At 37.7% G+C, this 13,073-nt stretch overlaps 1 non-coding gene across 1 annotated transcript; it reads left to right on the top strand.

Moving 5' to 3' along the window:
- Positions 1 to 213: 213 nt before the first annotated feature.
- On the top strand, positions 214 to 320 carry LOC141694559 (small nucleolar RNA R71). The gene has a single exon (XR_012563852.1). It is a non-coding gene; the product is annotated as a small nucleolar RNA R71 (small nucleolar RNA).
- Positions 321 to 13,073: the final 12,753 nt, after the last annotated feature.

Consider the following 13,073-nt stretch of genomic DNA (forward strand, 5'->3'; position numbering starts at 1 on the left):
ATAGCTACATCTACCTCCAGAATTCATGCTACCTTGCCTTGAGTTAGTCTTTGAGAAGGATTCTGGTATTTATTAGCAGCCATCAGTTCAATCAATTCATAAATTTCATCGTAGCTTTTAGCCCACAAGGCTCCACCTGATGCTGCATCAAGCATGGGTCTAGAAGTTGCACCCAAACCATTATAGAAGCAGGTAATGATCATCCAGTCAGGCATCCCATGGTGAGGACACTTCCTAAGAATCTCCTTATATCATTCCCAAGCCTCACACAATGACTCTCCAGACTGCTGTGCAAATTGAGTAAGAGCATTCCTGATTGCAGCTATCTTCACCATACGAAAGAACTTAGTAAGGAATTTTTGAGCGAGTTCTTCCCATTTGGTGATAGAGCCTGGTGGTAGAGAATGTAATTATCTCTTAGCTTTATCCCTCAGAATAAACGGGAAAAGCCTTAGCTTAATAGCATCTTCAATAACATTGTTGAATTTGAAAGTGTCACAAATCTCGATAAAATCTCTAATATGCATGTTGGGATCTTCCGTTGGAGAACCCCCAAACTGAACTGAATTATGTATCATCTGAATTGTGCTAGCTTTGATTTCAAAAGTGTTAGCCGTGATGGCTGGTCGGAAAATACTAGACTGAATATCATTGATCTTTGGTTGAGAATAGTCCATCAAAGCCTTTGTATTTGCTTCTGGTTCACCAATTGCAACAAGAGCTTCTTCTTCAACTTTTTCCCCAACAAAGATTTCTTCAACTACTTCCTCCTCTGCTTTTTCCAGTGTTCTCTTTCGAAGTTGAGAACGCGTTAGCATACACGCTCTCTAGAGTACCTGAAAAAGCAACAAACAACAAGTATGTAAAATATCCAAGTCAATGAACTTTAACAAACACTGATGTCAAGCACCTAAATGAAAAATTAACACCGAGTCCCCAGCAGCGGCGCCAAAAACTTGTTAGGACGAAAACACGCGCTAATATTCACACAAGTATACGCGATCGCAAGTAATATAGAATTATTTCTAGTTCGTTCCCACATAGACTGGTTTAGGTTAATTTTAATCAATGTACTAATGCAACAATGTTATGGGTATTATTCAATGCTAAGATGATCACAATTTGAGATTGTTTATAACTACGATTAACTAAGAGATTATACTAAAGAACATTAACTAAGAGATTAAAAGGGATTGATTACTATACGACACAAACATGGGATTCTAACTTCATTACTACTTCATTCAATAGCCTTTTTGTTTTTAACCTTAGCATGCAATGGTGATGACACTAATCAGATAACAAGAAACTAGTAAAAAAAACTTCCGTTGTACGAATACCCTACTATCAGACATCCACAAAAGAGATAGAAGCTGAATAGACACCAATTAAATTGAGACCCTATATATTTATAAAATTTGACAACATAATGGTTTAATGCGCAAGTTATCTATCATAATTATATAGGGAAAGTAAGATGGTTAAAATTACCTACGAATCATGCATATCAAATACATGAACCTATACTAGCATGGCACGTTCTAAACCCCTAAATTCACTTTCGCTTCATTAGAGATTAACACGCTATCTTATAAGTTCGCGACGCTCATAAGACGAATAATCAAAACCAATACTAGGATATCATAAAATTACCATACACTAAGGTATTGAAACAATTAACTAAAGAAATTCGTAAGTAAATCCGCTAGAACCCCACGATAACGATTAGCCCATAATCGGACTCATCATTAACGTGGGTTCCGATAAAAGTATGGTATAATAAATGTTGTCTTTATACTGAATAAATAATAAACCAAGTACATAACAAGAGTATAGGTTCAACAAACAAGAAACGAGCATCCAAGATTACAACTTAGAACAAAGAATCACAAGAATAAACTAGGTCTTCTTCGCCTTCATTGAATTGTGCTATAGGTGTTCTAGTCGATCTCTCCTTAAGCTCTGTTATGTCTCCTACTTGAAAACCAATCTTAAGTTGTCATTATATAGCAGCTTATGCAGATTAGAAGCCCATAAATCAAAATTGTAAGAGAATCAGGATTCTTTCATCCCGACCTGGCACGGCCGCGCGCTAGCCCACCGTGGGCGCACCTTCCTTCTGGAAAAACTTCTGATTTTGCTTCTCTTTAATTTCTGGTTCTTGACGGTCTTTGTACAAGCGATCTTCATGACACCTTCCTAACACCATTTTAGCATCAAAACAATGCTACATCTCCTGATTCCTCCAACTATGCTTGAAATGCAAAAACACTACAAAAACGCATCAAATACACAAATAACTCGAGTACAGAACATCAATTCAAAGCTTTACGAAGCATTTATAAGTAGATATAAATTCCATTAAAAACGGAAGTACGTACCTTTAGATTCCTTGAAATATAGGTATTCATAATTTCTCTTGTGGAGATATACATCGGATCAATTTGACCTTCAAGCGGCATTAAATTTTTTGGGATCAACCCTTAGAATTTTCGTCTTCCTTCTTCACGGAAGGCCGTTCGGACATACTACATCGGGGAATCGACCCCCGGGGCTCCAGGCCTTCCAATTTTTGTATGTAGTCGAGTTTGTTGTTCCCTTTCCAGGTTTCTTTTCCTCCATTAAATCACGAGTTTGATGATACGAAAATTCACTCTTCATCATCCTAAGCTTACAGTCCTTGAGGCCCTCGAGGCTTGGGACATCTTCTTTAGGTCGAACACTTCTCGGACGTCACCTTCTTGGAGTGGCATCATTATCGCTTCAGATTTCATCATCCTCCGTATATGGACTGTAATAATCACAAATTTAGTTATTGATGGGTTTCAATACTTGAATATAAGGGGGCGTATATCCTTTGCACAATCGGTGTTAAAATTCCACTTTCTTGGTTATAATATTTGAACCCATATTTCAGATTATCTATGGTTCAGGAAAGGAGAACATTGGTAGAAAACTGTGACCCTTGAGGCATGCTAGAGATAAAGTCTCAACTACCATCTGAAATTAGGGATTCGATCCTTGAACTTGAGGATTTTATCTTTAAAATTTGGGGTTTTTAAATCGTCCATTCATGTTGAGATCGGGTTTTTGTCTAACGCATCTCCAAGCTTTATAAATCTTGTTGATGTGCTCCTCATGAACTCGAATTATTTTTCACTGTGGTTTGGGAATCATTACTTCGCGCCCTCGAGATTAAGAACGTATTCTGAGAACGGGCTCTTTGCTTGGTCGTTTCCTTCATGGATCGGTCTCCTTCTCAGATGGACGATCATTGTCCTAGGTATTGGGACCAAAAAAAACTTATAATCTTTTATGAATGAGGTTCAACCCTTGCAAATAATGGGATTCATAACCTTAGTGCGGTCAACGCTGAAGTTTACTCCCATCAGGTGGGTTAGCGTTCCAACTTGACGAAAACATAACTGTTAACATCCAAAATATGATTGGGGATTCATCCATTAGTTTTTAGCTTATTAAGATTGGGTATCGGTCCCTTGAATCAGCGTTCGAGTCATAAGGAATCCCGTTATTACGATGCCTGCTTCTTGGTTTTGTGATTGAGAGTTGTGGTACTTCAATCGTGGAAGTGACAACTTGAAATGTGGCTGGTAGATCTTGATTGCTTTATGATTCCAGATCTTTTTGGTATTTCCGGATGCGTGCTTCATGAGCACAGATCCTTTACTTTATGATTCGGGGATTCGCCCCTTCACGTCTTCGGGGCTAAAACTCCCTTTGATAACAGGTTCCTTGCTCGGCTGTACCCTTCTTGGGGAGATCTCTTCTTTATATGAACAATCATTATCCTCGATATATAGACCATAAAAATCAAAATTTCTACTTTGAATGAGGTTTAGCCCTTACAAATAGCGAGGTTCATCCTCCTTATATAGTCGATGTTAAATAATAACTCCTTCAAATTCTACATCCCGTTAGATGGATTATCATTCGTCCTTGAGGGAAGCACGAATATTAACATCTGAAATTCGAATGTTCATTGCTGAGAGCTTCATCTACAGTCTGGGACTCTTCCCTTAATTATACATCCCATAAGGTTGGAGACCGTTCTTTGGATCAACAGTTGGGTAACATGGATCTCTGTCCCTGAGAGATCAGCCCCCTAAGCATTGAGGGTTGAAAGTGGTGGCATTTGAACGGTGGAATATGACGTTGTGCATCGTAGTAGGTGGTTTCTCGGTGCTTCTTCATGCTTTCATGGTTATCGTCTTCGTTCTACAGACGGAGCCAAGTATTATGGATAAAAAATGTAGATTTATTTATTGCACGTATTTAATGTTAAGATTTGACAAACTTCGAGCTCTAATGGTTGTGCTTGTATTTCATGGCTTAAATCTGCTCTCACAAGATGACTATATACTTTGATGTATACCAAGAATCAAAGCCAAAAAGTAGTTCTTTGTAATAACTCGAACTTTTGAGACCTTGTAAAATGTTTAATGAATAGTAACCCTGCCGGACGGGAAAAACTTTTGAGCCCACACTATGTAGTGCATGAGAAAATGAGTTTCGGAGTTGATATTATGATTATACGTACCAAATGAGTGTATGTAAACGCTATTAGTTTTCAAAGAAAATGAACTTTGAAAAAACGACCATATTTACGACTCATCGAGGATTACGGGAATCACAATATAATTACAAAATTAAAACCCTATGGATTTATATCCAAGTATGATAATTCAAAACATAAGGAATAAATACGAAAGGAATTACGTCACGAACCATTTACGAGGAAGTATTACGAAAACATTTAAGCGACCGAGCGAACGCGTAAATGATTAAATAAATGTAACACACTAACTAACCATGGTAAAGAAGTAACCATGGTTACTTTATCAAATAGTGAGCTAGATATAGGATGATCAACCAAGGCTAATGAAATAATGAGCTAAGGAAGCTAAAACAAGTAGCTTAGCTTGTAAACTAGAAAGCTAGTTAGATTTGTCCATGGATTTGGAAACAAGAATAACCTAGGATTCTAAACTAGAGAATATCAAATCAATATAAGATATAACCAACATAATTTTCTAGAAGCAACCAAGGAAGCAAGCATAAAACTCTCTCCCCACTTCTTCATCAAGCTTCATTCGGCCCTTCATAAAAACAAGAGAAATCAAATTCAAAACCTCAAGTTCTAGCCATGTTTAAATCCTCCCATTAATTCTCAAGATTCCTAACAACCAAACTAAGGTAACATAAATCTTTGATCTCTTTTTATTAAGGTTTGATGGGTGAAATAAAATCAAAAAAGTTGAGAATGAATAGTAAGAATGATAACTCTTCTTTGGTTTCTTGATTTCAATGGTGGTTTTAGATTCCAAAAACCATACCAAGCACTCCCAATAATTCACCATCATCAAGAACACTTCTCAAGATTTCAAGAAAGGTAAAAATATTTGACCCAACTTTATTTAAGATTCAATTTCAAGATCCTTTTAGTATGTAGTTATAAACCTAGTTTTAGTGGTGATATTGTTAAGATCTTGATGTTTAGTTAAGTAGATTTAAGGTTGATTGTTGTTGAATCAAGAACATGATGTTCTTAAGAGGAGTTAGTGTGTTGATGATTATATGATGATTTTTGGTGGTAGTATAAAGATTTTAGGCGTAAACGAAACTCCGATCGTAAACGTAATCTTGTTAAAACGAACAAAACGTAACTTTAAGATTCTGCTGAAAGTCCTAAAGATATAAACTGTAGTTTCTTGAAAATTAACCCTTGATTATGATATTAAATTTTATAAGGATCGTTTAGGCGCTTGAATCGCTTGATTCCAATTTACGGATCAAAAGTTATGGCCATTTTACTAAAAGTGATTTACGCGACAAAAACTGCTACGAATTACGAACTTTGAAACTATAAAGGATCGACTTAAGAATGTTCATAAATCATGAAATTTTTACAGAGAGTATTATTTTGAGTTTCCTAACTTTCATCAAAATTTCAAGTGAAAATAATGAATTTTCAATTTTATTAAAATATCGGAGCCGAGACCGCGTGATTAGAAACCGTAGAATCCATAAGTGGAGCCAACAACGAAAACAAAAATGAACTTAAGATACTTTGAAAAAGGAAGCGACCATGATGTGAATAAGGACTTAAAGGAATAATAAGGATAAAATAAGTTGAGAGGGTGCATATTAATTAGCGCATGAGTGCGGGTAGCCGTAAATTAGAACGGGACCTAACGAAATGAATTGTGTTCATGATTATAGATTTCCGAGCGGAACCTAGAGCATCCTCCACCTCGAGATACCCATGAAAGTTTATGAACCCAATCCCATTTACTGTTATGTTGTGAAATGATTGTTTTATTATCATTGCATATGTACCATGTTTGCCATGATATGTAGTTATTGAATTTTCGCATGATATAGCGATGTTGGACGATAAGTATATATCGTGAAATGTTTAATTCTGCTATAAGCATGACGTATTATAATAAGACCGAGAGTCGGTCGGGATTTCAAGATAAAAAACCCGGGAATCATTCCGGTGAAATTATAGGACGATTACAAGTCCATAGTAGTACATTTTAAAGGCACTCAACGTCCACTTACCAAATTAAACACCTCGAGCTTTTATTAAAACGATTTCCAAAGATCGTATTCCCTCAACTATACTTTATCATTTGGACAAGAAATATTTACTTACTATTCATTTATTAGGGAGAAGTATTCTCCGGTAAATATTTACTTCAATCTCGATTAAATATTAAAGTTATTAATGTATTAAACATAAATTAGTTGAGGAATATTATTTTATTCTTTTAAAAGTAAACTTCTTCGAGGTTTAATTATTTAGCAATTATTATTTATTTATTTACTATTTATTAAAGAGTTTATTTATGATTTAAAAATCATAGAACCGGATTTAAATTACTTTCTGATTTTCGAAAATCATTCGAATAATTTCAGATCGTCGGAGAATATTATCCTGACTTATTTAATATTTTGAATATAGTTTCAAGGAGAAACTTTTCCCCCTTATTTAATTATCTGTTGACAACGGTCAACTCACATCCTTAGTACTTCCTCCGAAAATTTCGGAAGTACGTATATATATACACACATTTATATCTTAGTAAGATAAACTGTTTCTATCAACAAGCAAAACGCTTGGGGAACTTCGATGTAGTTCGAGTTCTCGAGATATGATAGAATTCTTTTAAAAGGACAAGGGAAGGGTAGACTCTAGTACTATGTGTGCTAGATGGACTACCATAGGTACCGCAGGCAAAGGTACTCTGTGTACTAAGGAACTTGTGAAGTATGTGTATACCCAAAAATGGGACACGTAGCCCGAATGCGGCAAGGGTGATAACCGGGATACGAAGGTGTCGTCCTTCTACTAGTAGAAAAGGTTACTATTATCGTATTATGACTGATCATCGTATGCGGTGGCTCCAACGAGTGTCCTATTCTTCCAATTGGAATTGTGATGCAATACCGTAACCCAAGCCTAGGTGTTGGGTTTACTATTAAGGTATTCGCAGGATAATAAAATCCCCTTAAGAATTGTTTTCATAAGAAGGCGTGTATCACCAAGGAAAACTAATTTCGAATAAAACATAATTATCATATATGATGTTTTACGTAAGCTTATAATACAATCATTTTCATACTGTACATTATTATGCTGGGCACTATAGCTCACTCTTGCTTTCTTTAAATGAAACAACACAACAGTGAATCAAGATGCCTACCATGAGAACCATATCCAGGAAACGGGTAGGAAATGGCCAGCTGTTCCGTAGATTATTTGGTGTTGTACCGCAGTTAGTCCGAATAAGCTGGATTGGTTTTCATTTGTTTTTAGTTCGGCTTATTTATAAGTATGACTTATGTAAGGTAATAAATAAGAAACGTATATTTGGGCGACGGACTAGCCTTACTTAAAGGTTATTCCCCGGTAAGACTTAATTACTTTTGGGTTGTAATAATAATCACTTTGCGGTTTAATGTACTCTAGTAATGAATGGTTCGTTTCCAAGACAATAACCTGTAAGTGTGTGTGTGTGATAAGTGTGGGGTTGTAAAGTGTGAGTATTTATATATTGTGGTTCAAGGTATTGAAAGAGATATGTCCTAAGTCCAATTATGTATGAGGATTTAGGAATAACTTTTATGTAATCTTTTTTGATTTCATTGATATTAATAAAAGACTTGTTTTATTTTTATTGCGGGCTCTATCTATTTAAATATTTAAATAAGATATACCACAGTTTAGAGTAAAGCTTTTTATGGATTGTGATGAGATCATAATAATAAGACCTAAAAGATGATAACTCTAAACTTAAATAGTTCCTGGTCGTAGGATTACTAACTGGTAATTAATAATCAACAAGGATCGGCACATACTATGCTTGCTTCATTATGAAGGATGTCTGTTCTCATAGACATTTGTGTGGTGACACTATAGCTAGTATGTAGGTGCTTGTTATAGAATAAGTTCACTGAACATGACTCACACAGCTGAACAACTGATGGAGTTCACTCACGTGTCAGCAGTTGTTCATATAGTGATAGTTGTACAAGTATCCCTAGATTTGAGGTCATCATAGTCATCTTGTGTACACTAAACTATGCTTTGGTTTAGTTCTTAGTCTCAAGGGACAATTATAAGGGCTCTACTGGGTATAAGAATTTGTACACGAAGATAGTGTATGATCAATAAAGGATCTACCCCTTCCAGTGTAGGAAGAGAATGTCCAATGCTGATCCACTTATGTTAGTTCAGGAAACTCTGGCCAGAGTGAATGAAATTAGAAAGGAGTTTCTAATTTACATTAAATAGAACTAAGCATAGTGAATGGGAAAGCAAGTGATTAAATAAGATAGGCTTGACACAAGTTCCATGCCTTGTATTTAATCGTGACATTGCAGGGTAGAAGGAATTAATTGTACGGTAACTACTCACTAAATAGGTTCTTGGTATTCTAAGCAGTGAATTCGTATTATCCGGATAGTCGCGATATGCTGAGAAGTATCCCTCACGATGTAGAATAGATATGATTAATTAATTAATCATATTTAATGAATTAGAGAATTTATATAAATAATGATAAAATAGTTTTATTATTATTTATTTCTGCTACCGGCTTAATATTGAACCTACAGGGTCACACCATAAAAGAGAATGATTTAATGGTGGAGAAATTAATTAATAATGGTTTATAATTATTTATTTATGAAATAAATAATTAATTGGCAAATTTAATAATTGATTAAATGAGATTTAATTGACTATAAATCAATTAAGAAAAATTTCTTAATATTATTAATTAAGAATTTAATTTTTGAAAATTAAATCAAGTGAGAGAATTATTTCTAAAGTGTTTAGAAAAAGAATTAATAATTAAAAGGTGTTTTAATTATTAGTGAGAATAATAAAGGGTTAATAATAATAATATTTTATGGGAAAATTTTCAGCTGAAAATTTTGCCTATAAATATACTATTATAGACCCTATTTTAGCCTCAACCAAAAAGATTTACAAAACCCTAATTCTCTCCATCTCCTCCTCCTTCATTAAATCGTTTTCTTGGTGGATACCGGTGGAGTGCTTCACACTTGAGGAGCAGCTGCTAAGGATCTCTGTTCATCATTTTTGGATCGCCATTAAAGACCTCCATCTTTCCATTAAAGTAAAGCTTCTTAAGGTAAACATAATGAACTACGAATTAAATATTATTTTTCGCATGGATCCTGCGGAGAGTTTTGTTTTTTTTTTAAGATTTAAATTTACGTTTTCGCTGCGTTTATGTGCTAAAAATCCTTCAGGTATGTGGTTTATAGTGGTTTAGATGACGTAGCCTCCGAGATTTCCGACCCCGGATTTTGGGGCACCACAGAAATGGTATCAGAGCCTTAGGTTATCAAATCTTGGAAATGATAGTATAAAATAAGTAGACATAGGAATAATAAAATAATCAATTAGAGCTCAAGTCGAGTTCGTCGTCGGGCTACACGGGTAGTCTTGACATTTTTACCCTCAAGGGAATTCCGACTCTAAGTTAGTAACACCTTGCCTAATTGTGTCAGGTACTAGTGGAGCCTATGAGGGAGGTTGACCCTGTTGATGATGTTATGGTTCCTGAGCATGACCCTACTCCCGAGCCAGAGGACCCACCCATTGATGACTCAGATGATGACCCTACTGAGGATGTCCCAGAGGAGGAGACTGACCTTCCTGTCCCCATAGCTGATGACGTTGAGATGACCCAGGGAGATGGCGTATGCTGGAGGGATGTAGAGATGTACCCTCACCCAACTATTTGCTCTCCTACACCACCCCCAGGGATGCAGAGCCCTATGCCCTATACTGATGATGATGAGGAGGATGGGATATATGTACAGGTCTACGAGGCTTATGACATATCCTCTAGCGACCCAGACTCACCTCTACCACCCCCGGCGATCATATATATAGCTGTACACGACTGTATGGTGGCTCAGCTTAACGCTGAGATCACTGCGGCATCTGCTCGCATTATGGAGTTACGCCAGGCACTGACAGCTGAGAGAGCCATCAGACTAGGATACCCAGGGGACTTCAGAGCTGCTTCCTCAGCCATAGCCCGCAGAGAGATTGCTGGGATTGAGGTCCGTACCCGGGTTCAGATGAGGATGAAAGCGATTGGAGGATACATCCCAGTAGTTGATGCAGAGCTGATGTTGGCAGGAGCGATGAGGAGGGTGCGTGACCTCACGCGCAGTGACAGTGACTGAGGGACTAGTGACTAGATATGGACCTTGAAGAAGGCTGGGTGACTTGTCACCAATTTTGATAGGATAGCTAGTAGTAGATAGCATTCCTAGCCCTTCAGGGTACACGGCTTATGTATTTGCATTTCAGTATCCAGGACAAGTAGTGATGTATTATAATCAAGGCATGTATGAACTCGGTTAGTTGTTTTATCCCCAAGATATATTTGGGAGACCCTATGGTATATATATCTAGCATTATTAAGAAATTGATTTCCATATTATTGCACTCAATAAAAACATGCTAGATAATAGATGACATGCTTACATATGAATAAATTAATCCAATTATTAAACATTGCAACTATATTGACAAATTTTCATTATCAGAACAATGCCACCCCGTAGAAGAGGAACTAAGGCACAGCCCGTAGAATCTATTAACCAACAACGGATTGAACCTGACCTTGTAGTAAATAAGGAAAGTGAGGAAGACCTAGACTATAATGAATATGACGAGGAAGACTATGTAGAAGAAGAGGCTGAGGATACCCATCAGGGAGGGAACCCCATGAATGAATTTATGGAATTGTTAAGAGAAAATCTGAACCAACAGCCTACTCCACCACAGCCACATGCTGCCCAACAGAATGCAGCCACTGACTTTAGGGCCTTCAAATCTCTCAAACCCCCAGAGTTTCTAGGATCTGCCGACCCCGTTGAAGCACGGGCCTGACTCAAAGAGATAGAAAAGTCCTTCGAGATACTAGGTGTAGAGGAACGACACAAGACCATTTTCGCTTCTTACATGCTGAAAGGAGAAGCTAACTATTGGTGGGAGTCCAAATGAAACCTAGAGACTGATGCTGTGATTCCATGGGATAGATTTACCCAACTATTCTTAGATAAGTATTTCCCTAGGTTTATGGAGACCCAGCTGGAGATTAAGTTTCTGGAATTGAAACAGGATAAGATGACTATGGCGGAATATGAGGCCAAGTTTACTGAGTTGTCGAGATTTATGCCTGAGTTTGTGAATACCGAAGAGAAGAAAGCGCGAAGGTTTCAGCTTGGTCTGAAACAGTGGATCCAAAGCCGAGTGGCGGTGTTAGAGCTGACAGACTATGCCACCTTAGTGCAGAAAGCCTCGATTATTGAAGCTGGCATTGATCAAAGTGTGAAGGAAAAGGAAAATAGGAAGAGGAAGATAGGAAGCCAAGGCGGAGGAGGAGGACTAGGAACTGGGAACAGGAGCCTTCCAAGCAGGTTTTTCAGGGGAGCGGTGTCCCAACCTGCACGAGGCCCCGGATTCAGAAAAGTACCGAGTGAGAATGTTGGCCAGGGCGGCGGACAATCTAGGGCAACGTTCCATAGCCAACCCCGTGCCCCAATACCCGAATGTCAGACATGTGGGAGAAGACACCTTGGAGTGTGTACCCAGGTGAGAGCCCCTCTGAAATGTCACAGGTGTGACCAAATCGGACACCTTGCGAACAACTGCACCTGACCCAATATGACGTGTTTCCAATGTGGGAAGGTAGGACACATGCGAAAGGATTGCCCGACATTGAAGCCCCCAGCCTCAGGGATGAGCAGAGCTGCATCCAACCGACCCCCAGCTGCTGGGACCTTCAACATGACCGTTCAGGATGCTGTCCGAAACACTGACGTGATAGCAGGTACCCTTTTGTGAAATTCCGAACATGCAAATGTCCTATTTGATTCTGGAGCAACCAAGTCATTTATATCTCAAGATTTTGCTAAAAAGTTAAAAGTTAACGCCGTACCCTTACGTGAGGTATTACAAGTGGAAATAACAAACAAAGAAATAATCCCTGTGAAACAAGTACACCCTAAGTGCAAATTCAAATTAGAGAGGAAGGTCTTCGAGGTTGACCTAATCCCATTTATGTTAGGAGAAGGGAAGGTCTTCGAGGTTGACCTAATCCCATTTATGTTAGGAGAATTCGATGTAATCTTAGGAATGGATTGGTTATCCAGTAATGGAGCGCAAATAGATTGTGAATGGAAGAGGGTAAAGATAAGAGTGCAAAATGAAAAAGAAGTAGTGTTTAAAGGTCAACGACAGAACCAGAAATTTCTAACCCTGCCACAGGCAAAAAGATTGTTAAGGAAAGGTAACGAGGCCTATTTGGCATATGTGGTAGATACTAAGAAGGAAGTTCCTAATATACAGGACATACCCGTAGCGAACGAATTTGAGGATTTATTTCCAGAGAACTTGCCAGGGTTGCCACCCGACAAGGAAATAGAGTTCGCTACAGAATTAGCACCAGGAACGACACCAGTATCCAAGGCCCCATATAGGCTAGCCCCAGTTG

This window comes from Apium graveolens, chromosome 10 (assembly GCF_009905375.1).
Source record: "Apium graveolens cultivar Ventura chromosome 10, ASM990537v1, whole genome shotgun sequence".
Classification (NCBI taxonomy): Eukaryota; Viridiplantae; Streptophyta; class Magnoliopsida; order Apiales; family Apiaceae; genus Apium; species Apium graveolens.